The following is a 27,168-nucleotide window of genomic DNA, read 5'->3' on the forward strand; positions in this document are numbered from 1 at the left end:
TGTATTATTCTTCATACACTTATTAATTACGCCATTAGAAAAGAAGAGGGATCCGTGCGCCCCCCTCCTGCCTCTCTCGTCGATCCACATCGCGCTCGCCTCATGAAAGGCGCGGCTGCTCCAAGGACATGGCTCTGCGCAGGTGAAGAACATCTGTGTTGAATACTCAGGGTCACAATATTGTAGACACCTAACGGATAATACGTTTCTAATAATTTCTTGAAGTTACTCTGAGGACTGTGTAGTGTATTATATCAAGTGTGAAAGGAAAGAGACGCATTCTGCACCGAATTGAGTTCTGCGGGCGAAGCAAATTATATTCTCCATATTTTTTTTGCCGAGGAACAATGTAATACTGTTATCCAACGTTTGTTGAGTCTCTCCCACGCTCTTCGTGTGAGATTACAACCTCTCACGATCTACGTCAGGGGCGGGAAACTCCTGTCCTCGGGGGCCTGATTGGCGTCACACATTTTCCCCAGCTCCAGCTAACACACCTGACTCTAATCATGATCTTCAGTTTAGAACGCAATTAGTTTAATCAGCTGTGTCTGCTAGGGATGAGGACAAGTGTGACACCACTCCGGCCCCCAATGACTGGATCAATTGCCTGGAAGGAATTTGACATATAAGACCAACAGCTGAGATGTCCACAGAAGAAGCGGGAACGTATATGACTATTTCAATAGAAAGGTGCATATGTTTTATTTAAATAAGAATATATTACTAATAACAGGTTCACATTTTAGGCCTATGGAGGCTATAAAAAAATGAAGTTGTGCCTCAAGGGAATCTACCAAAGTCTATCCATCGAACTCCACCCCCCCACCCTCAAGGACAATGGTAGCATCCAAATTAAAGGAGGTCTGAACTGACTGATTTAGCCTTGGTTTCAAGCCTCCTTATTAGGAAATGCGACTGAGAACGAGATTTGGGTCTTGGAGGTGTAATGGGTGTCATTATGTGTGTGTTTACATGTGGGAAGTTTTAGTACATTCAGTCTGCCAAAACACTACACAGTTAAATACATTTAAACAGTCTAACCAGGTCTTGGGTTTGGAAGTAGCCTAGGCTAGCTAGCAAACTAGCCAACTCCTTTGCCAATTTCCAAAGTTGGTTTGATTTTGGATAGTGGGGCTAGTTAGGGACAGTCAATAAATTACACAAGGTAAATGGGACAATATTTTCATATTGCACACCTTTTAGTTTTCTCATTAAATACTTTCAATATGTGTAGACTCAAAAACTTCTACAACTTATAGTTGGTTTGAGGCTTTTAAGTCATTGACATTTGGAGCCATTAAAATGTAAAAAAAAAAAAAAAAAATTGAATCAAATTGTATTTGTCACGTGCCGAATAAAACAGGTGTAGACCTTACCGTGAAATGCTTACTTACAAGCCCCTAAACCAGCAATGCAGTTCAAGACTTGTAGTTAAGAAAATATTTACTAAATAAACTAAAGTAACAAAATAACATAAAAGTAAAAAGAAAATTACATAACAATAACGAGGCTGTATACAGGGGGTACCGGTACTGAGTCAATGTGCGGGGGAACAGGTTAGTCAAGGTAATTTGTAAAGTGACTATACATAGATAATAAACAGTGAGTAGCAGCAGTGTAAAAACAAAGGGAGGGGGGGTCAATGTTAATAGTCCGGGTGACCATTTGATTAATTGTTCAGCAGTCTTATAGCTTGGAGAAGCTGTTAAGGAGCCTTTTGGTCCTATAGGCTTGGCTGTACGGTACTGCTTGCCGTGCTGTTATCAGAGAGAACAGTCTATGACTTAGGTGACTGGAGTCTTTGACCATTTTTTGGGCCTTCCTCTGACACCGCCTAGTATATAGGACCTGTATGTCAGGAAGCCAGTGATGTACTGGGCCATAAGCATTCCCTCTGTAGCGCCTTATGGTCAGATGCCGAGCAGTTGCCCTACCAGGCGATGATGCAACTGGTCAAGATGCTCTCGATGGTGCAACTTTAGAACCTTTTGAGGCTCTGGGGACCCACGCCAAAAATGTTCAGTCCCCTGAGGGGGAAAAGGTGTTGTCGTGGCCTCTTAACAACTGTCTTGGTGTGTTTGGATCATGTTGAGATGTGTCTGTAACTCTGTGAGGCATTTATTTGGGCTGCCATTTCTGAGGCTGTTAACGCCAATGAACTTAACCTCTGCAGCAGAGGTAACTCTGGGTCTTCCTTTCACAATGTAACTCCAAGTCAATCACACTTCTGTGAAATCAAACTGTCCACTTAGGAAGCAACACTGATTGACAATACATTTCACATGCTGTTGTTCAAATGGAATAGACAACAGGTGGAAATTATAGGCAATTCGCAAGACACCCCCAATAATGGAGTGGTTCTGCAGGTGGGGACCACAGACCGCTTCTCAGTTCCTATGCTTCCTGGCTGATGTTTTGGTCACTTTTGAATGCTGGCGGTGCTTTCACTCTAGTGGTAGCATGAGACGGAGTCTACAACCCACACAAGTGGCTCAGGTAGTGCAGCTCATCCAGGATGGCACAGCAATGTGAGCTGTGGCAAGAAGGTTTGCTATGTCTGTCAGCGTAGTGTCCAGAGCATGGAGGCGCTACCAGGAGACAGGCCAGTACATCAGGAGACGTGGAGGAGGCCGTAGGAGGGCAACAACCCAGCAGCAGGACCGCTACCTCCGCCTTTGTGCAAGGAGGAGCAGGAGAAGCACTGCCAGAGCCCTGCAAAATGACCTCCAGCAGGCCACAAATGTGCATGTGTCTGCTCAAACGGTCAGAAACAGACTCCATGAGGGTGGTATGAGGGCCCGACATCCACAGGTGGGGGTTGTGCTTACAGCCCAACACCGTGCAGGACGTTTGGCATTTGCCAGAGAACACCAAGATTGGCAAATTCGCCACTGGCGCCCTGTGCTCTTCACAGATGAAAGCAGGTTCACACTGAGCACGTGATAGACGCGACAGAGTCTGGAGACGCTGTGGAGAATGTTCTGCTGCCTGCAACATCCTCCAGCATGACTAGTTTGGCGGTGGGTCAGTCATGGTGTGGGGTGGCATTTCTTTGGGGGGCCGCACAGCCCTCCATGTGCTTGCCAGAGGTAGCCTGACTGCCATTAGGTACCGAGATGAGATCCTCAGACCCCTTGTGAGACCATATGCTGGTGCGGTTGTCCCTGGGTTCCTCCTAATGCAAGACAATGCTAGACCTCATGTGGCTGGAGTGTGTCAGCAGTTCCTGCAAGAGGAAGGCATTGATGCTATGGACTGGCCCGCCCGTTCCCCAGACCTGAATCCAATTGAGCACATCTGGGACATCATGTCTCGCTCCATCCACCAACGCCACGTTGCACCACAGACTGTCCAGGAGTTGGCGGATGCTTTAGTCCAGGTCTGGGAGGAGATCCCTCAGGAGAACATCCGCCACCTCATCAGGAGTATGCCCCGGCATTGTAGGGAGGTCATACAGGCACGTGGAGGCCACACACACTACGGGGCCTCATTTTTACTTGTTTTAAGGACATTACATCAAAGTTGGATCAGCCTGTAGTGTGGTTTTCCACTTTAATTTTGAGTGTGACTCCAAATCCAGACCTCCATGGGTTGATATATTGGATTTCCATTGATTATTTTTGTGTGATTTTGTTGTCAGCACATTCAACTATGTAAAGAAAAAAGTACTTAATAAGATTATTTCTTTCATTCAGATCTAGGATGTGTTGTTTAAGTGTTCCCTTTATTTTTTTGAGCAGTATATATATATATATATATATATATATATATATACTTTCTTTTGTGAGGAAAACATATTTCACAAAAGAAGTACACTGAGCCTTTACCAGTCCTGTGTTAGCGGTTTGATATAGCTGTCAAAAATAAACATCCACAACAAATTCTCAGCCCCCCCCCCACCCCACCCTTCAATTCGGATTAAAATGCAATGGCTGTTTACCTTAAGGGATGGCTTTAGGACCATGCGGAGAATTGCTCGTAGAGCAGCTTCCAGCCTGTGCACCTTTTCTGTCACTTTTAAAAAGAGTGCCATTTGCTTTGTCGGTCAGCTGTTTAGGCAGTGCACCAATTGCTTTGAATTTGATGTCAGCCTTGTAAACCTTATTGTAATCTGAGAGCCAGGGGTTCATTTAATTTGGAATTGGGGAGCCCTCCTTGTTGCTATTTTATTCAAATTAAAATATAGATTGTGAAAGCTGTAGGCCTAATTGTTATTTTCATTTATTTGCCCAGTAGGCTAGTGCAATTTTGGTTTCGTGTAGACCTATTGGTGTGAAAAAACAACTTGCTATTTCCCCAAAATACATGTCTTGTTTTTGGCTTCAAAGACAATAACAATTGTAGACTATAACAAATGTGCATTGTCATGCAGTGACATAACAATAATTGAGATAACTATTTTAACTATTTATATTATCTCAACTAGGTAATCATTAACTTCTTGCTGTAGACCTACATCATCATCCTCTGCCTTCATCTCTACCTGTAGCTTACCTGCCTCTAGTATAATGCATTTCCACCTCTCACTCTATCAATCTTGCTTGTCCATCTACTCGAATTAAAATTCTATCTTGTAACAGGCCAATCTTGCTGGCAAAACGTCATTAAATATTAAGTTATTTAACTATAGTGTGGATGTAGGGCTGTTTTGTTGTATATAATGAGCACCCAGATGCAGCGTAGGCAACACAATGTCATCAGACAGAGCCATGCTGCCCGGGGGAAAAACGTTCGCGGGCCGCCTCTGCATTGGCTACTATGTTGCAATATTATTATTCTCCGAACAGTCTAGTTGATTCAAAACGTTTCAATATTATCTGAGCCGCCTCGTTCGTTGATACAATGTTGGCAGGATTGAAATAAACCCAACTCAATGGATACTGTTACTTACCCTATATTCTCGCAAATCGATACTGACTTTGTGACCAACATGATCATATTTACACTTTGTAGTTCATTTTGACACTAGAATAAATGTTTCTGACTCATATCGATACCACATAGACCGTTCTCGACTAAGAAGTTGTTTGTTTTTGGTTCAGTTGCCGTTTAAATATGTTTCGAACGGTCTGAAAAAACGTTGTCTTACAGACAGGGTATCAAGAAAGAAGCAGCAGGAGGCCTAAGAAATATTTCATTTGGCAAGTGACGAATATCATGTCTGTGCTCTTGAAATTAGGATGTACAGTTAGACCCATTTTAATTAATCTCCTATGAGACGGGCAAATCAGGAGACCGCCTGAAAAAAACGCGCCAAAACAGCAGAATTGAGGTAGGGCTAGCCCGTGCCCTCCAAATCCACTCACCCAAATCGTTGACATCATTTGTTGAATAATTTCACCATTGACTTTTGTTTTGTTTAATACTTTTGGAATTATACATGTTTAATGTTTATCAATTACAACCAATGTTCTTATAATTTGGTGCAGGGCGAGTTTGGCAGAGAAATTATACAAGCCATGAGTGTTGGAGAAGATAAGAAAACTGATGCATTGCTGAACAGAGGTCAGTCTTGGAGGTCGGTGTTTTGCCTAATATGGTTATTTGTTAGCCTACTAGAAAGCATAAAATGAACACTGGAGGCTATCTACCCTTTTTAGTTTTATTTAATGTATTTTCTAACCAAAAATGGTTTTTGAGTATTAGTATTAAGTAAATTAACTTGAGTTTATGTTTAGATTTCTAGGATTTTTATCAATATCCCATATAATAGGCCTATCGTATCTGTGGAGCTTCAAATCTCTTTCTCTCTCTCTCTCTGTCTGTGTTCTTGTTTGGAAGAACTATTTGGAAGAAATTCAAGATTTCAAGGACGCACGGATTTGAATTTAACTGGAGGGGCTGAGAGCTGAGGGGAAGAGTGACATAAAGAAGAGAGAAGTTCATTATCCAGCTGAAAAGGAAACCAATGGCTTTCACAGTCTCCATGGGAACCGGCCTTTCTTTTGCTGTCAAACCTATGATAAGGTACTTCACAGCATTAAGCACAAATGTTGCAAGGTAAAAAGAGGAAATATTGCTTTCAAATGCTAATAGATGTTAGATATTGATTGGCATGGTGATTCATGTAGAGCTGTGCCCTAAATGATCACCTGCTCTCCAGCCTTTTGGGAAATGGCGAGTTTTGGCATGAGTGGCTCGGAGGTTATCCATGATGGCTCTGTGAGGCACTGAGGGCCTAGACTGCCCCTGATAACTCTCTCTCTCTCACTGATAATAACATTTGGTAGGGAAAAACACAGACTAGCCACACTAAACTCACTGGAAAAGGCAAGCGAGTAGCATTGCCTTTGTGCATTTGTGTGGAAGCTGAATTTGAGCTGAAATTCATAAGCCAAGGATGATATCTGTTTACTTATTTTCTTTACTTGGTATGGTTAGGTACTTCCGCTCTTTCATCACTAACATTATGTAGACACAAATCTTAATTGGACAAGTACAGAGGCAGATATTCATAAACAACCAGACCCCCACCCCCCCCCCACCCCTCCATCTTCTCTCCTGTTTTAAAATGTAAAATCCCATAAATACCAAAAACAGGCTGCTCCGTGTCATCAGCATGAGTGGCCTTCAATGAGCTCCACAACACAATGGTGTTCATAGCCCCGGGAGCAGCAAGGTCAGGCCCAAGCACAAGGGCAGGCTGTGGAGGGTGGTGGAGGCCTAGTTAGTGGGGACCAGGGATTAGCATAGCAAGAGGGAGGCAGACAGGCAGAGGAGCCGACGGCGGGCTTGCTTGCTGAGGGGGCGGGTGGGCGAGAGGGGGCTGTGGCACTCCTGGCAAATAGTTTTAACCCCTATTATAGCAACGGTATGGTGCCTTGTCTTATCTGGGCCACTGCAGCCACCCATTAATATTCCGGACATATGGCAGCGCTATCTGTGTCATTGTCTATTAATGGGAGGGATAATCACTCATTCAATTATCAGCCAAAGAGCAATCCCGCCTGCCTACCCTTGGTTCTCACCAGCGCTGGAGCCAAAACAGAGATGCACCAGTGAGAAGGGGCGAGAGATAGTAGGGATTACACCATATTAGCAACTTTAATTAGACAGGTGGCAGGCAGCATGTGAACCAATAGGAGACTGACTCTGCCGGCGAACAAGAAGAACCTCTACTGAAATCAACAAAGGTCCCTGCATGAAATGATAAAGTGCCGTAGCTTAAAACAAAGTATTTCTTATGTTAATCTTGAAACTCTGCCATAGAGATGATCAATGTCTTCTTTGGCATTGGGCAGTGTATTGTTTTTGAGACAGCTCTACAGTCAGCTTTAGAAGCATCAAAGTAAGTCAGATCCTGGCTTTACCCCTGGTCAGAAGTGGAAGCTGATAGATACGACTCTTAATCGCTTCCTCTGTCTGCAGCCTGACCCTGGTCCCCGTGGACCAAAGGTTTGTGAAGTGATCCACTGCAGCATTCATCCCTGTTCATCTCTTTGGGGCCCCGGATCCTGCTCTGTCTGTCAGCCTGCTGTGGAATCCTGCTCTGTCTGTCAGCCTGCTGTGGGATCCTGCTCTGTCTGTCAGCCTGCTGTGGGATCCTGCTCTGTCTGTCAGCCTGCTGTGGGATCCTGCTCTGTCTGTCAGCCTGCTGTGGGATCCTGCTCTGTCTGTCAGCCTGCTGTGGGATCCTGCTCTGTCTGTCAGCCTGCTGTGGGATCCTGCTCTGTCTGTCAGCCTGCTGTGGGATCCTGCTCTGTCTGTCAGCCTGCTGTGGGATCCTGCTCTGTCTGTCAGCCTGCTGTGGGATCCTGCTCTGTCTGTCAGCCTGCTGTGGGATCCTGCTCTGTCTGTCAGCCTGCTGTGGGATCCTGCTCTGTCTGTCAGCCTGCTGTGGGATCCTGCTCTGTCTGTCAGCCTGCTGTGGGGCTCGTGGCCTGGATATGAGGGGCGACTAAGGGGCTACCACTATGATGACCTCTGGCCAGCTCCTGGCCTCTGGATGCACTCTGTTGCCTTTACCCACACAGGCATGCACTTAAACACACAAGAGGGCAAACACACGCACGCAGACACGTGGACTCTCTCTCTCTCACTCACACTATCGCAGTGAGTTTATTTCGTTCTCCTGTGTGCACCCATTCCCTTCAGGAGGTGGGTCATAAGATTGGGGTCACAGGGAAGCTGCAAGTAGGGAAGTTGTAGGGAGTGTAAGAAAGGTAGGAGGTGAAATGTTAACAAATTGTATAAAATCCAGAGTTTGATAAATTCTCACATTTTAAATTAACATAGGTGTCTGTGGCTGTGGAAGGCCTTTGTTGGAGGGCCCCTTTTTTCCACTGGAGTTGCGCTCTCACAGGGTCAGCAAAGTTACGAAAGTAATTAAAGCTCCATGATTCACCACTTGCTGCAGTGAAAAGAAAGCAAGCTGTCATTCTGATTTAGAAAAATAAATTACAATTTTAATAATGGTGTAGGGTGGGGGTACGAGGATGTCGGGAGTCTTGCTTGGTTGAGAGGAGGTGGGTAGTTACACATGGGGGGGGGGGGGGGTCCAGGGGTTGCTGGCAGCCTACTTATCAATAGTTGCAATTTTTTGAAACCGCATCCGTAGTACATTGCAGAGAGCACAAGTGCCCTTAAAAAAAGAAAATCCCGGAACATTAACATACTGATTTCATGTGCGTGGCAAAGGGCCTGAGCCAATATCAGAGAGGACTCAGCAGTCCTATTGTCTGCTGGGACTCTGGTCCCCTCTGATATGAAAATTCAATTATTTTATAACTAGATCTGGCGCTGCGTTTCGACAGTCGACGGTAGCGCCTTGCCAGCTGCATCAGTGTGGGGGACCACAGGCTCCTGATAGCGAGAGGGAGGCCTTTCACGCCATTGGTGTGTTTTTGGGGGACAAGATTACCTAAATGTGTTGCATTTAATGAATGAAAGTTAATTTAATGCCCTGCCATTATCTCACTCAGGTAATTCCAATACCGTCCCCAATCTATGTTTACACACACTCACTCATTCTTTAACACTTTGAATCTGATTCCCCTACACGCTGTCTGCCTCCAAATATGTTATGTATATATTTATTTTTCCCTGGTGTGTATATGCTTTGAAAGGTAGAAACTATATCACACTGAAGTCCTTTTCTATGAGATGTCAGTCATTTCCAGGAAGCAATTTCATTGGTTTAGAATAAATGCAATGTACAATATATTTATTTTGAAGGTGCATGAACATTGTTCAAAAATGCACACGTTTCCAGTTTGTCCACAAGGTGTCAAGGTATTTGTTTACGAGGTGATAAGGTTGTGCTTGCTTTTATTTAACGCATAAGGAAAAGGTTTTGGACCTTTACAAATCCAAATGTCCTTGAGAAAAGCAATATTGTAATAGGTGAAGTGTAGCGATTTACTATCTTGTGCGAGGCGGAAGTCTTTGTGACGTTACAGAGCTACAGAGCTGTATGTTGCTGCGTTCATTATCTAAAGACCGGCCTTGTCCTATATTTTCCCATCAGATACAGCAGTGTCGTCACCGTTACATATCCATGTTGTTGACTGAGGCTCCACTGTGCTGGCCCCCTCGACACCTACAGTCCTCTCCAGTTTGGGGGGGGTTCTGTTAGGAGCAAGGGGGACCGGAACCCCCCCCCCCCCCCCCCCATCTTTACCCAGCACTCCCCAAACCCTAACATGGACCTCCTTCTTTACCCACTTGGAACATGGTGAAGACAAACCTGCCTCCTGCCTCTGCTCATTAGGACATGGTGGAGTAGTGGAGTACATTCATACACACCCAGCAACATTAATTAGTATTCTCTGCAGGGGGACTGCCATTAGCACTTCATTAGCAGTAAGAGTACCATTCAGACAGGGGACAGTCAGTGTCCAACACAATATGTTCTGTCTCTGTCTCTGTGTGTCACGGCAAAATGCTCCAATGTGAAGAAAAAGGCCTCCTTTTGTTAGCACATGTGTGTTTGGTGTGTGTGTGTGCAAAGTACGCGTGTGCTACGCTTCCTTGCATATGCCTGCCTTCTTGTCTTCATGGTTAGCTGAGGGATAAGATTTTGTTTTAAATACCCAGGAACTCATATCCCCTCCAAACTACAGCCACGAAAGGGCTCATTTTTCCCATCCTTAAGAAAAGCTGGCCACACAGGTCTGTGCTGTGTAAGCGTGTGTTTATTTTAAGAATAACTCTCTCTGCCCTCTCCCTGCTCTGGTCTGCTGTAAGGCCAAGGGCTTTGCTATCAGCAGTGTGTAAGCTCAGATAGTGGGGCTGGTTGGTGTGTAAGCTTTTTACCTCCGGTCACAGGGAAGATCTGATGAGCAGGCATTCTGGTCCCCTTTTCTTTTCTCTCTACCTGCACACCAGAACTAGGGAACAGACATGGGGAAGAGACAGGAGAGTTCCAGCCCCCCCTCCTCACCCCTCGAACGTACCGCCCCCACCATCAGCTCCCCTGTTCCCCATGGCTCAGGCGGACGGTGGCGGTGGTACCTTTCACTTCCCTAAATCCTAGAGGCGGAGAGCTGTCATTTGCCAATTTGGCCTGAATGAGGTGGCGGCGGATTGAATGTCGTTTTCCCACCAGGCTTCGCCATCCAGCCCAGCAGGAGAGGGAGGGGGGCAGTGGGGAGGCGGGAGGGCGGCAGTGGGGAGGCGGGGAAGGGGTGTAATGCTAGAGTAAAATGAGCGCTTTATGGCATCTAATAGTATGTGATGGTGTCACTGATGTGGAACTTCCAGTAAAGACACCGCAGGTTGTTTGCCTTGCTTGCTCTCTCTCTCTCTCTCTCTCTCGCTCTCGCTCTACCGGCTGGGCGCTGACACACCTGTAAGATTATATGGGCCCAGCCTCTCCTCTAAGAGCTGTAATTTCTCCCTGATCAATATAATTATACATCTCCACATCACCCTCTCTAATGTCAATGGGCCACGACTGGTCCTGTTCCGTGTTGTTGATAAAGCCCCCTCAGTACACACACACACACACACACACTATATACATATATACACTACATAGCCAAAAGTATGTGGACACCTGTATTTCATATTCAGTGTATTGCATTGGGGCTATGTGGGGGGGAGTAAAAACATTTTATTCCAAACATCTCATTCCAAAATCATGGGCATTAATATGGAGTTGGTATCCCCTTTGCTGAAATAACAGCCTCCACTCTTCTGGGAAGGCTTTCCACTAGATGTTGAAACATTGCTGCAGGGACTTTCTTCCATTCAGCCACAAGAGCATTAGTGAGGTTGGGCACTGATGTTGGGCGATTAAGCCTGGCTCACTGTCAGCGTTCCTATTCATCTCAAAGGTGTTCGATGGGGTTGAGATCAGGGCTCTGTGCAGGCAAGTCAATTTCTTCCACACCGATCTTGACAGACCAATTTTGTATGGACATCGCTTTGTGCATGGGAACATTGTCATGCTGAAACAGGAAAGGGCCTTCCCCAAACTGTTGCCACAAAGTTGGAAGTACAGAATCCTCGAGAATGTCATTGTATGCTAAGATTTCCCTCCACTGGAACTAAGCCCTAGCCCGAACCATGAAAGACAGCCCTAGACTATTATTTCTCCTTCACCAAACTTTACCGTTGGCACTATCCATTGGGGCAGGTAGCGCTCTCCTGTCATCCGCCAAACCCAGATTCGCTGTCGGACTGCCAGATAGTGAAGTGTGATTCATCACTCTAGAGAACGCGTTTCCACTGCTCCAGAGTCCAATGGCGGCGAGCTTTACACTACTACAGCCGACACTTGGCATTGTGCATGTTGATATTAGGCTTGTGTGTGGCTGCTCGGCCATAAGAAACCATTTCACGAAGCTCCCGATGAACAGTTCTTGTGCTGAAGTTTCCAGAGGCAGTATGAAACTCGGTAGTGGGTGTTGTAACCGAGGACAGACGCTACGCGCTTCAGCACTTGGCGGTCCTGTTCTCTGAGCTTGTGCAGCCTACCACTTTGAGGCTAAGCCGTTGTTGCTCCTAGACGTTTCCACTTCACAATAACGGGATTTACAGTTGACCGAGGCAGCTCTAGCAAGGCAGAAATTTGACGAACTGACTTGTTGGAAAGGTGGCATCCTATGACGGTGCCACGATGACAGTCACTGAGCTCTTCACTAAGGCCATTCTACTGGCAATGTTTGTCTATGGAGGTTGCATGGCTGTGTGCTTGATTTTATACACCTGTCAGCAACGGGTGTGGCTGAAATAGCCAAATCCACTAATTTGAAGGGGTGTCCACATACTTGTGGCCATGTAGTAGGTTTGTGTTGTACTGGTTGTATAAAGCACACAGGGAAAGGGAGGGGTCACAGGAAGTAAAGGGGTTTCCTTTAGGGTTATTGTAATCTTCATTAATCCCAGGTAGACTGGGAGCTTTGAATGTCCTCCTCTCGCACTCCACTCCAACCTAGAGATACGGGGAAGATGAAACTTAACACTGGGACATGGCTCAAGGCTACGAGCCTCCCCTCACCCCCAACACACACACACAGCCTACCTCTCTTCACACACACACACACACACACACACACACACAGACACACACACACACACACACACACACACACACACACACACACACAGACACACACGCCCAAACACAGACACACACACACGCACACACACACACACACACACACACCCACACAGTCAGACACACACACACACACACACACAGTCAGACACACACACCCAAACACAGACACACACACGCGCACACACACACTCAGACACACACACACACACACACACACACACACACACACACACACACACACACACACACACACACACACTCAGACACACACACACACTCAGACACACACACACACACACACAGAGTCAGACACACGCACCCAAACACAGACACACACACCCAAACACAGACACACGCACACACGCACACACACACACACACACACCCACACAGTCAGACACACACAAACACAGACACACATACACCAACACACACGCACACACACACACACCAACACAGACATACACACAGAAACACACAATCAAGCATTTCACTGACTGCCTTATCGATTGCTAGCATGTTAGTCTAAAGCCTCATTGGGCACTCATGCTCTGACAGATGGGAGGTTAAAGGCTTCTTAAATGTCTATATCAATCTGCAGGGTTGTCACGGTGACAAAGACTGGAAACAGAACATCATTAGCTGTCAGCACGTGTCACGCAGGATCATCAGAACAACATCCTAGAAGTGGATGGATGGCCCTCACTGTCACTATCTCTATGGACATTAGGGCTAGATCAGCTTCTAATGGTATTGCTGTAAATACCGTTTCTGACCCCAAATGGTTTTATAGTTTGAACTCAAATGATCACTAATGTATTTGTACTTAGTTAACCTGCTCAGATGACATGAGTACGTCTTAGAAATCCAGAAATGCAATATCCAGTATTACAGTGGATCTAATAGCACTGGATTACATTGTTTTTCTTAATACAATCTGTTGAATACTAACATGCTTTTGACCCAGTGAGGGTATTGTCCTTTCTCAGCCACACAACGAGCATTGTAGTCCATTCTCCTGGGATAGGAGACATTTTGTTTTCGTGCTCTTTTCACACCAGCACTCCCTTTTCCCACAGAAACCCTCTCCTTTCTTCCGTTCCAAGGCAGCCCTTTTCAAACCGGGAAGCTCCAGGTCAGTTTCCCTTTCCAAGTTTTACGGCCTGCCATGTTGTCTATTCTGCTCAGCTATTTAAAAAATGTTGAATATCAACAATGGCTTTCACTGGTGTATTGTCAACTTTTGTATGAAGCAATCTTGGCTGAATGAGATGGGTCCCAGAGCAGGGAGGGCTTGGCTGCGGCATGCACCGCAACACCACTGGCGCCTGCCTGGCTCTCTCTCTCTCTCTCTCTCTCTCTCTGCTGCAGGCAGGATCAGGGAGGCAGGAGCAGCCGTCCCTCTAGTCCCTGTCTCAGCCCAGCCGTTGGGGTCTGCATGGGGCTGGGAAAGCCACCCCCTCGTCAGTCCACTCCGCGAACCCATCCTCATCCTCCCCCTGCCTCTGGCCCTGTCGTCTGGGAGCCCCCGAAGGTGTGACACCTCACACAGGGATCGGAGAGCAGGAGCCCCGGGGGTCAGTCAGAGCTGGGTGAGTGTTTGTGCGTGAGCTAGTAGTGGTTGGGAGTTGTGAGGGAGGGAAGTGGGGGGGTGGTGTAGGGAGAGCTGGTGTGTGTCGCTCTGTTCTGTTCTCTGAGTTCGGTTCTCTATAGCTCTATGCAGTTCGGAGGTGGCAAAAAAGCTAAGGGCAACACGTTTTTGGCCTTCATGATTCACAATGTTTTTATTTGCAAATTCATCGAGTAGGAATGCATTTATTGTACGATAAATCATGGAAACATTGTCACGTCCTGTCTGGCAAAAATATCAGCTGACTACAGATATCTAATTCTCTGTAAAGGTATTATCTGTTGGTCCTGATGCCATCATTGTGTATTGTGTGCCTATTGAGTGACAAAGTTAGTAAAAATTGTCGGGCAAAAATTCAAGTCACATGGTGGACACGGACAACAGAAGAGGTAATGTGATAAGTATGGCCTTCAGAGCAGGTGTGTTGCTTTAGATCAGAGCTCAAACTAATGGCCAGTTGGTGATATTCCTAATAAATACAAAGGTTTGACAGACACAATACAGCTTGCTGACTGTAATGTACTGCATTGTATTCATACACAAATTACGTTAGCCTAACTCACATGGATTCAATCGGTACCACTTTTAGAGGACTCTAAATCGAACTTCAAAACAACTCCAAAGACAACCCTCGTAACAGTTTATGTAATGCATGGCATGATTCACTATTCCCTTCATACTGAATACCTTTATGCGTTTATGCTGCTGATCATGTGTTTGTACAAGCACGTGCGTCCGTGTTTTGAGTGAGTGAGTGAAGGAAAGAAAATATAAAAGTGAGAGTGCTCCAGTGTTGCTGTCAGTGAGGAGTGCAGTGAGTCTGTGAGATCTCCTCTCCACTGGAGCAGCAGCTTGTATCTGTCATTGACATGTCAGTCTCCGGGGCATTGAGCTGTCCTCATCTCACCCCTGTTGTGGGACACTTGCGTGCGGGCACTATGATTCAAGTCAGCACCGTATGCAAGTACAGTTGAAGTCAGAAGTTTGCATACACCTTAGCCAAATACATTTAAACTCAGTTTTTCACAATTCCTGGCATTTAATCCTAGTACAAATTCCCTGTTTTAGGTCAGTTAGGATCACCACTTTATTTTAAGAACGTGAAATGTCAGAATAATAGTAGAGAATGATTTATTCAGCTTTTATTTCATTAATCACATTCCCAGTGGGTCAGAAGTTTACATACACTCAATTAGTATTTGGTAGCATTGCCTTTAAATTGTTTAACTTGGGTCAAACGTTTCAGGAAGCCTTCCACAAGCTTCCCACAATAAGTTGGGTGAATTTTGGCCATTACTCCTGACAGACCTGGTGTAACTGAGTCAGGTTTGTAGGCCTCCTTGCTCGCACACACACTTTCAGTTCTGCCCACAAATCTTCTATAGGACTGAGGTCAGGGCTTTGTGATGGCCACTCCAATACCTTGACTTTGTTGTCCTTAAGCCATTTTGCCACAACTTTTGAAGTATGCTTGGGGTCATTGTCCATTTGGAAGACCCATTTGCGATCAAACTTTAACTTCCTGACTGATGTCTTGAGCTGTTACTTCAATATATCCACATAATTTTCCTCCCTCATGATGCCATCTATTTTGTGAAGTTCACCAGTCCCTCCAGCAGCAAAGCACCCCACAACATGATGCTGCCACCCCCGTGCTTCACGGTTGGGATGGTGTTCTTCGGCTTGGAAGCCTCCCCCTTTTTCCTGCAAACATAACGATGGTCATTATGGCCAAACAGTTCTATTTTTGTTTCATCAGACCAGAGGACATTTCTCCAAAAAGTACGATCTTGGTCCCCATGTGCAGTTGCAAACCGTAGTCTGGCTTTTTTATGGCGGTTTTGGACCAGTGGCTTCTTCCTTGCTGAGCGGCCTTTCAGGTTATGTCGATATAGGACTCGTTTTACTGTGGATATAGATACTTTTGTACCTGTTTCCTCCAGCATCTTCACAAGGTCCTTTTCTGTTGTTCTGGGATTGATTTGCACTTTTCGCACCATAGTGCGTTCATCTCTAGGAGACAGAACGCTTCTCCTTCTTGAGCGGTATGACGGCTGCATGGTCCCATGGTGTTTATACTTGCTTCCTATTGTTTGTACTGATGAACGTGGTACCTTCAGGCGTTTGGAAATTGCTCCCAAGGATGAATCAGACTTGTGGAGGTCTACACATTTTTTTTCTGAGGTCTTGGCTGATTTCTTTTGATTTTCCCATGATGTCAAGTGAAGAGGCACTGAGTGTGAAGGTAGGCCTTGAAATACATCCACAGGTACACCTCCAATTGACTCTATTCCTATATTGTTAGTACTGCTAAAAGCATATTACCCTCGGTCAGTAATGTTCAGAACCTAATGTCCTGTAAGTGTGATGCCATACTGTCTGTTTTATTTTCCAGAATGGTGTCAGTTCTGATTTAGTGCTTGTGTGGTGGGAAGTGTCTTTTTGAGGGGGTAGCTGTATTTTCTAATATAGGTTCCATGTTGACCTCTCCCAAAAACATTTGTCCTCATTCCAGATATGCAGAAAAGTTTATGTAGACCACAGGAGGCTGCTGAGGGGAGGACAGCTCATAATAATATCTGGAACGGCGCGAATGGAATGGCATCATACACATGGAAACCATGTTTGATGTATTTGATATCAGTCCACCTGTTCCACTCCAGCCATTACCACGAGCCCGTGCTCCCCAATTAAGATGCCACCAACCTCCTGTGGTGTAGACTATGCACACGTTCATGTGCTATTGCTTGTATTGTACATGTTGCCAAATGTTTTTATAAACTCTGTAGTTTGGGTCCTGGATGCTGATTGGCTTAAAGCCGTGGTATATCAGACATGATAAACTGGGTGGTTCGAGCCCTGAATACTGACTGGCTGACAGCCATTGTATATTAGACCATATACCACGGGTATGACAAAACATTTATTTTTACCGTTCTAATTACGTTGGTAACCAGTTTATAATAGCAATAAGGCACCTTGGGGTTTGTTATATACAGCGCCTTAGGAAAGTATTCAGACCCCTTGACTTTTTCCACATTTTATTACACTACAGCCTTATTCTAAAATGGATTAAATAAATGAAAATCCTCACTAATCTACACACGGTATACCATTATGACAAAGTGAAAACAGGTTTTTTGACATTTTTGCAAATTTATGAAAATTTGTAAAAATTATTACCTGATTTACTTAAGTATTCAGACCCTTTGCTATGAGATTAGAAATTGCGATCAGGTGCATCCTGTTAAGTTGATCATCCTTGAGATGTTTCTACAACTTGATTGAAGTCCACCGGTGGTAAATTCAATTGATTGGACATGATTTGGATAGGCCCACACCTGTCTATATAAGGTTCCACAGTTGACAGTGCATGTCAAAGCAAAAACCAAGCCATGAGGTCGAAGGAATTGTCCGTAGAGCTCAGAGGCAGGATTGTGTCGAGGCACAGATCTGGAGAAGAGTACTAAAACATTTCTGCAGCATTGAAGGTCCCCAAGAACACAGTGGCCTCCATCATTCTTAAATTGAAGAGGTTTGGAACCACCAAGTCTCTTAGAGCTGGCCGCCTGGCCAAACTGAGCAATCAGGAGAGATGACCAAGAACCCAATGGTCACTCTGACATAGCTCTAGAGTTCCTCTGTGGAGATGGTAGAACCTTCCAGAAAGACAACCATCTCTGCAGCCTTTATGGTAGAGTGGCCAGATGGAAGCCACTCTTCAGTAAACGACACATGACAGCCTGCTTGGAGTTTGCCAAAAGGCACCTAAAGACTCTCAGACCATGAGAAACAAGATTCTCTGGTCTGATAAAACCAAGATTTAACTATTTGACCTGAATGACAAGCGTCACGTATGGAGGAAACCTGGCACCATCCCTACGATGAAGCATGGTGGTGGCAGCATCATGCTGTGGGGATGTTTTTCAGCGGCAAGGACTGGGAGACCAGTCAGGATAGATGGCAAAGATGAAAGTACAGAGAGATCCTTGATGAAACCCCAGACCTCAGGTTAACTTTCCAACTGTACAACAACCCTAAGCACACAGCCAAGACAATGCAGGACTGGCTTTGGGACAAGTCTCTGAATCTCCTTGAGTGGCCCAGCCAGTGCCCGGACTTGAACCATGATCGAACATCTCTGAAGAGACCTGAAAATAGCTGTGCAGCAACGCTCCCCATCCAACCTGAAAGAGCTTGAGAAGATCTGCAGAGAAGAATGGGAGAAACTCCCCAAATACAGGTGTACCAAGCTTGTAGCTTCTTACTCAAGAAAACTCGAGGCTGTAATCGCTGTCAAAGGTGCTTCAACAAAGTACTGAGTAAAGGGTCTGAATACTTATGTAAATGTCACATTTCAGTTTTTTATTTTTAATACATTTGCAAAAGATTCTAAAAATCCGTTTTTGCTTTGTCATTATGGGGTATTGTGCATACATTGATGAGGGGATTTTTTTTTTTAAACATTCTAGAAGACTATAAACTAACAAAATATGGAAAAAGTGAAGGAGTCTGAATGGTTTCCGAATGCACTGTTGGGCCAATGCACATTGTGTCGTGCTTAAGAACAGCCCTTAACCGTGGTATATTGGCCATATACCACAAGCCCTCGAGCATTAATGTTTAAATATATCACGGTATGACGCAAAATTACTTGTTTACTGTTCTAATTATGTTGGTAACTAGTTTATAGTAGCAATAAGGCACCTTGGGGGTTTGTGGTATATGGCCAATATAGCACAGCTAAGGGCTCCATCCAGTCACTCTGCGTTGCATCGTGCATAAGAACAGTCCTTAGCCGTGGTATGTTGGCCATATACCACAACGCCTCTGGCTTTATTGCTTAACCTCCCTGGGCAAGGTCACAACAGCCAGTGGAATCGCGTGGCGCGAAATACAAATACCTCATAAATGCTATAACTTCAATTTCTCAAACATATGACTATTTTACACCATTTTAAAGACAAGACTCGTTAATCTAACCACACTGTCCGATTTCAAAAAGGCTTTACAGCGAAAGCAAAACATTAGATTGTCAGGAGAGTACCCTGACAAAAATAATCACACAGCCATTTTCAAAGCAAGCATATATGTCACAAAAACCAAAACCACAGCTAAATGCAGCACTAACCTTTGATGATCTTCATCAGATGACACTCCTAGGACATTATGTTATACAATACATGCATGTTTTGTTCAATCAAGTTCATATTTATATCAAAACCAGCTTTTTACATTAGCATGTGATGTTCAGAACTAGGATACCGACCGCAAACTTCCGGTGAATTTACTTAATTTCTCACGATTAACGTTTACAAAATACATAACAATTATTTTAAGAATTATAGATACAGAACTCCTTTATGCAATCGCGGTGTCAGATTTTAAAATAGCTTTTCGGCGAAAGCACATTTTGCAATATTCTGAGTAGATAGCCCGGCCATCACGGCTAGCTAATTTGACACCCACCAAGTTTGGCCCTCACCAAACTCAGATTTACTATAAGAAAAATTGGATTACCTTTGCTGTTCTTCGTCAGAATGCACTCCCAGGACTTCTACTTCAACAACAAATGTTGTTTTGGTTCGAAATAATCCATAGTTATATCCAAATACCTCCGTTTTGTTTGTGCGTTCAGGTCAGTATCCAAAGGGTGACGCGCGAGCGCATTTCGTGACACAAAATTTCAAAATATTCCATTACCGTACTTCGAAGCATGTCAAACGCTGTTTAAAATCAATTTTTATGCGATTTTTCTCGTAAAATAGCGATAATATTCCAACCGGGCGACGTTGTATTCATTCAAAGAGAAAAAGAAAAACATGGAGAATTCACATGAATCTCTAGTGTCATTGTTCTCAGCCTGACCACTCACAAAATCTCCTGCTGTTTTTCGCCCAGAGACTGGAGAGACGTCATTCCACTTTCTGGCGCCTTCTGAGAGCCAATGGAAGCCTTATAAAATGTCACGTTACAGTAGAAATGCTGTATTTTCGATAGAGATGCCACAGAAGGAGAACAAATTGTCAGACAGGGCACTTCCTGTATGGAATCTTCTCAGGTTTTGGCCTGCCATATGAGTTCTGTTATACTCACAGACACCATTCAAACAGTTTTAGAAACGTTGGAGTGTTTTCTATCCAAATCTACTAATTATATGCATATTCTCGTTTCTGGGCAAGAGTAGTAACCAGTTTAAATAGGTACGTTTTTTATCCGGCCATGCAAATACTGCCCCCTAGCCCCAACAGGTTTTAAATAGACCCTGGTTAAGTTGTGAGTTGATGTGTTGCTACCTCTGGAGGTCCAGCAGGGAGCACAATCTCCTGTTTCACCTCTCAAATTGAGCTAAACTCACCCCTCCTTACCACAGACAAGGTGACCACCAGCAGCACCCTCCTCTGAGGCCAGCCCATCCATTATCCTGTCAACATGCCCACTTCCACACCTTACTTTGGGCTCCGCACAGAACAATGGCTGTAATGAAATCATCAGTAATCCCCCAAAATCATCTCGTCACGCTCAAGGTAATTAATGTATTTGGAGGGCGATGGCTAACTCTTAATTAAATTGTGCCCTTTTTTAATGAGACCATGACTGAGACAAAATGTATGGTCACTATCTCCATTATCAAATGCTTGGCGTGCAACAGAGATTTGTCATATTCACCCAAATTATGCACAGATTAGGCATAATGACGCTAATGATTAATATATCAATTTATACTTGTTTGTTTCTCTCTTAAAGATTTGTTAAATTACCTTTTGTAATTACCTCAGCCAGCTCTGGCTACTGTAAAAGCCTCCATTTCTGCAATTAATGCACAAGGTATTCCTATTCCGCATTTATTTTTGGGGAAAATACAGATAACTTCATGGTATTAATCATATTACAACATTGGGTTTATTTAATTAATTAAAGATACACTCTGCAAATTAATTTTGCATTCTCACAATATTATCTTAAACTAATGAAGGCTTGACAAAGAGACTGTTTCATTTTTTTAAAAGGTGCTAGATTAGTGGTATCTCAATTATGGCTAAAACAAAAAGCAGCCGCGTGCTGGCGCATGACGCGAAGCAAGAAAGTGACGATTCAGCACTTTCTCCCAAACAATAAAGGAGAAAGTTTCTATTGTTTTGGGAGAACTGTAGAACATGCCAATGACTCAAAAGATACATGGGAAATAATGAGTGCTGTAATTAGCCATGAAGCAGGCAATAAGAGTCTTTAAATTGATAATGCAGAGTAGACAGAGGTGGTTCATAAAATGTGATTTACAGGTGGCAACATCACTAAACAGGAAGGCATCATCAGCCTGCAGACAGACAGGGTATTGTTTTATAAAGCCAGCACCCTAAGTTAGAACAATGACATTAAGCATACCGTACCCAGAGTCATATACACTCTCTATGGCTCTGACTGTACTTACCCCTCCGTCTCAGCACACATCTTTTGTGCTGACTGCATAGTATTCACCACATAACACATATAGTGAAGGCATCCACAAGACTAATAGACCACCACAGATACAGGGCTACAGTTCATCCAGAGAGGAGATGGCTGGATATGATTTGCCCATAGGGTCAATTGAGATGACAGAGATTACAACAGATTATAATCTAAAGGGTTTTTTTTCAATTGAGGAAATTGTCAACTACAGAATCTGCTCTGAACAAACATAGAAGTAGTCATGATAGGTCCTCATTCTAAAACAATGGGTTGTTAGAACCCCCGGCTTGACTCACTAGCTCAGAAGCAATGAGCATATTTATAGAAATGTTCTGCTTAATTAAAACTTAATCGAAATTAGCTTTCAATGGTCGTGATCTTATAATGCAGGGTAATTCTTCATTTAACGCACCATATACCAAATGTGTTCTTATGGCTGTTTTTTTAAATCATCCATACTAAAAGTAAGGAATTATTGTTTTAAAATGTGCTCCAGGGAGGAAAAATAATTGAAATGCTTCTTCTCTAATGCCCTTTTTGTGCCCTTTTTTTATGACATATGTTAATTATAACTTTGAGTTTCATTGGTTAATAACCCTTATATGAAATGCATATTTTGCTTAAAGGCCCAGTGCAGTCAAAAATGTGATTTTCCTGTGTTTTATATATATTTCCACACTATGAGGTTGGAATAAGGCTGTGAAATTGTGAAAATTAGAATAATGCCCTTTTAGTTTAAGATATGTTTGAAAAGACTGCCTGAAATTTCAGCCTGTTTTGGTGGGATGGTGTTTGCCTTCTATGGTGACATCAACCATGCGGTAAATTAGTTAACAGACCAATAAGAAGGAGAGTTCCAAACCTCTTTCCCAATAAAAGCTCATTTTCAGTTTCCCCCTCCCCACACAAACTACTCCCAGACAGTCCTAGCAAAATTCTTGCTTGAGAAATGTCCCTTTGCTTAGAGGCCATTTTAGTTTTTGACCCTTTTTAACCATTTAACAGTAAGGTAATTGTTACCCAGAAATTATATTGAGATAAAAACAGCTGCATTGGACCTTTAAGGAGTCCTTCAGGAGTGACTAAATGATTGCCTAAACTGTCTATTCAACTTAGTCACACATTAAGTGTGTTATTTATTCTAAAACACAAGTAAACAACCCATTACACTTTAGTGTTCAGGATATTCATTTGAAATAACCTTTTCTGGAGAGGGAGAAGCTATTGCTACAGTCCATTTAGGCCTGAGAGTTGTAGCTCAAAGGTGACTGTATCTTATGTCTGTAAGGTGAATGCTGTCTCCTCAGTGCATGTGTGCGTGCGTGTTCACACGTGTATAGGTGAGTAAGCGAGTCTGTGGGTGTGCTTGAGAAAATGTGTTTATGTATGCAGCCACGAATACGACACCAAGTAAGACAGATAAACCCAGAAGTGACTAGCCTCAGGACACTCTATTGGCTAATTGAGATGGAGCAGAGAGAGTGCTGGGTGGTCACGCCTTGTCTGCTGATGACAGTGGTGGGTTAAAGAGATTACACCAGGGTCTGTGTGTGTCAGCAGCCATGGCCCGGCCTTGCTCACACTGGAACATAATGAGCAACGACATGCTTGGGCTGCTGGGAAAAAAACAAGCCTCCATTTCAGGCATTCCTCACAGACAGCTACAGGAGGGACATAACATGTTGCATGTTGTCTTTGCGTCCCAGCTCAATTGAGATGGTTACATTCCAGAGGGCCCAACAAAATCAAATCACATTTTATTTGTCACATGCGCAGTTAAGAAAAATATTTACTAAATAAACTAAAGTAAAAAATAAAAGGGCAACAATAAAATAACAATAACGAGGCTATATACAGGGGTACAGGTTAGTCGAGGTAATTTGGGTAATATGTTCATGTAGGTAGGTGTAACGTGACTATGCATAGATAAACAGTGAATAGCAGTAGTGTAAAAAAAAAGGGGGGGGGGGGGGGGGGGGTCATTGCAAATTGTCCAGGTAGCCATTTGATTAGCTGTTCAGCAGGCTTATGGCTCGGGGGTAGAAGCTGTTAAGAAGCCTCTTGGACTTAGATTTGACGCTCCAGTACCACTTGCCGTGCGGTAGAAGAGAACAGTCTATGACTAGGGTGGCTGGAGTCTTCCTTTCCTCTAGAGGTCCTGGATGGCAGGAAGCTTGGACCCAGTGATGTACTGGGCCGTACTCACTACCCAAGGTGCAATTTGGGTGGTGGTGGTGAACGTAGGCATAATGCCTCAGAGCTGAGCCTCACCGGTGCAATGAAAACACAACAAGTGACTTTTCTGCAGCAGTGAAAAAAAAATGCACCTCTCTCCATTAGCTCCAACAGACATATGAAACACCACTAAAGGTCATTGGCCCCCTGTGAAAAGGGGAAGTTAGTAATGTTCTAAGTGTTGGTTTTGTTTATTTTTGAAGGTGTGATGGACAGTCCCTCCATCGAATGACTGACTGGGTCATGGACATGGCTTTCAATGACATGATGCTCTAACAGTCACACACTGCCTCTCATCCTCTGGTTCATGAAAACCACTTCCCCCAGCCCTCCTTTACACCCACTATGTGATGCATTGGGAGCAGTGATGCTATACATACAGGCATCTCTTGCATCTTTAGCCTATGGAATGACCAAATGTTGAGGAGTTGTTAGATCTGTCTGTTCTCTGCAATGTGTTAACAAAATCTGGGCATTATATTGTTTTCGAGAGAGAGAACAGTCTTTTGTTTCTTTTGGAAATTGACCCTCACATATTTCCCAAATATGTATTTATAGATGGCATACAATCCTTGACATAGACTGTTTTTCGAAATGTTGCTATTGTGACAGATAAATCCTTAAAGATGCCAGCTAAATGAACCGTGGACAAATTAATCACGGCTGCTCACTGTCGGCTACTACTTGATATGCTTGGCTACAACAGTGACGTAGGAGTTGCCGCGCACATGATGCAAACTGGTGTGATATCGTTAGGATTAATAAACAGCCAGTAATTCCCGTCTGCTGCACTGATGCTGTTGCTCGTTAGTAAAATAATAATAATAATGATACGCACAATTGAGGAATATTGTCTGACACTGGCACACAGTTCGTGATAACCTTTGGTGTTCCATCGACTATTATGCATGGCACATTATGACATTTTTAAAGGGTCTATAGACAGCAGACTGAAAACATACTGTACAAAAATATGGAAATAGGAATACTAAACCGGCTAAATGTAAATTAATTAACAATAATGTACGCCCTTTAGTTTTATTCATAGACATACGGAGTATGTATCCTGGTTATTTAACTTTGCAAAAATCTTTAATTTGGAGGATTCAAAGTTGTGGTAATTTTGCCAATGCAATTAGTACATTATGTAATCTCTGGTGAAATGTGATTAGAAGCTAAAATGACCCTGCATTACATCCAGACATTAAACACATGAAAATATAGCCTATATGCAGCAACGCATGCGGTTAATAACATTAAACATCTACAGTAGCATGACTTCGTACAAATGTTATGACTTTTACAATAAACGAGGGTAATAATCCCACTGTCCTCCTCTTCCTTGAAGTGACCCATGCATATTATTTTAGGACTCAGCCGTTCACACTGGCACAATGGGAACAGCAGACCGTACGTTAATTGCATCTTCATTTGCATTCCTGGTCCAAAAAATCATGCAAATCTTAATGAGACAGTCTCTATTGTGGTTGTAATTGAAAACCCATTCTTTATTAATTACTGTTTCTCAAAGGCCTTGTCCGCAGTCACTGAGCTGAAACAAAAAAGTTATTGATTCCAGAGGCCGTGGGGTTTAAATGGACATCTAATGCAATGGTTTATAGTCCGTTTGAGGGAATATCCATATTTTCGCAGGCCAAATGTAGAGTTTTCCCTTATGGATTAAATAGAGAACTGGCGGATCAGTTTCACATTTATAACACATTTCTTTTCACTTTCATTGTATGCCAAGCAACAAACCCAGCAACTAAAACCACCACAATGATTTATTTACAGGTATATTGATAAGGCTAGTTAAATACCACAGATACACCTCTCTATTCAGTTTAGGGGGTTTAAATCAGCCAAAAGTCTTTATTTAAAATGATAAACGCATAAACGGACACGTCTAATATATTTATTTCAGTGGGGATATTATGTTTTTCATGCGCCTTGCAGCACTGCTCCAGCACATTGTCCGTCCTGAATTCAATTTCTCTGACCAAAAGCTTTATTCAGTCAGTTACGCTAAGCTTGCATAGGGAACTGCGTCTCCTTTCAATGGGGGAATTAATGCAGCTTTTGTGTCAATTAGACCGAAGTAGAATGAATTTTAATTAGCCTAAAGCCCTGCGCAAATATCGTTGTTCATTATATACTATTTAGTATATCTACCCCCTTATCATATTGTGCGGATATGCGATAGCGGGGCTTTCTGCCATTTCGATATTGTTTATTTACTGCTCATTAACCAGATTCAGATAATCACTGAAATAGAGATTATACATGAACGGTTGCAAAAGTATTAGTGTAGGCTATAGTGTTTTATCCTGAATTCACCATCTGGGGAATATGCTTTTACGCAATACATTTTATTAAAAAAAGATTTTTGTATACATTGGGCTATAAAAAAAAACAGGCTTGGTTGGCCAATGAATGGGAGCTCTTGGCCAATTGTTGATGAGAGGGCTTTTGTTGGTGCTGGGGCAGGTTATCAAACGAGGCTTTAGTTGGATATTTCACAGAAAATATCTGTGTGTGTCTTGGATGATATACTATATTGAAGACATTTTTATAAAATAGGCTTTTTTATTTGCCACTCAATTGCTGCATCTATTGGTGATGCATGACAAGTTGATCAAATTAAAATGAAGTTTATTTCTGAACAGGACCTTATCAGATATGGCTACTATTGTTTGCATGCTCGTTGCAGATGACTCTGCACACTTGAACATTCACAAATGTACTTCAAATACTTTCAACCGTGTGATTCTGAAAGCCGTGACGCTCAGGGGCCTGAGGGGCATGGAGCTCGCTGAGGCCGAACACTGGCAGGCTTTGCTGGTGGTCCTCCTCGCCCTCCGCTGTCCTTAATTAGGAAATGAGGTGCACATCATAGGTCCTCCTTACTGAGCCCGGAGTTTTTATTTTCCCGTTGTCTGGTCGATTTCCATAAAACGATTACAAGCGGATCAGTTTTTGAATCTTCCCAGATAAACAAATGACTGGTTTCTGAGAATTAGATGGGTTAACTCAAACACAGAGGTCCAGCGACATGTCCTGTGCTCTGTTAATGGCGGACCAATCAACACAGCTTTTCACTGAAATGCGCGGGGTGATGATTAACGTCGAGGCAAATCAATATTTTTTGTATCTATGAGCTGGATAGCAAGTGTAGAACTGCGTTTCTATGGCTATTAATTTATTTTGTCTTCAACTAAATGAAATGTACTCTTTCTCTGACGGACTTGATTTAAATGTGGATTCCATTCAATATCCCCTATAGACACATGTTCAATGTTCGCCATCGTCAGATGTCATGTTGTTATTATGTGGTAGGCCTATA

The 27,168-nt window shown here is 43.5% G+C and overlaps 1 long non-coding RNA gene across 2 annotated transcripts in view; it reads left to right on the top strand.

Annotated features, from left to right (window-relative positions):
• The first annotated feature begins 13,788 nt into the window (after positions 1–13,788).
• LOC106604739 (uncharacterized) overlaps positions 13,789–27,168 on the top strand; it is a 43,882-nt gene continuing 30,502 nt past the window's right edge. For both annotated transcript variants that reach the window (XR_014392313.1, XR_006769864.2), the window contains exon 1: positions 13,789–14,100. This is a non-coding gene — a long non-coding RNA (uncharacterized LOC106604739). The remainder of the gene's footprint in view (positions 14,101–27,168) is intronic.

This window comes from Salmo salar, chromosome 05 (genome assembly GCF_965601325.2).
Source record: "Salmo salar chromosome 05, fSalSal1, whole genome shotgun sequence".
Lineage (NCBI taxonomy): Eukaryota > Metazoa > Chordata > Actinopteri > Salmoniformes > Salmonidae > Salmo > Salmo salar.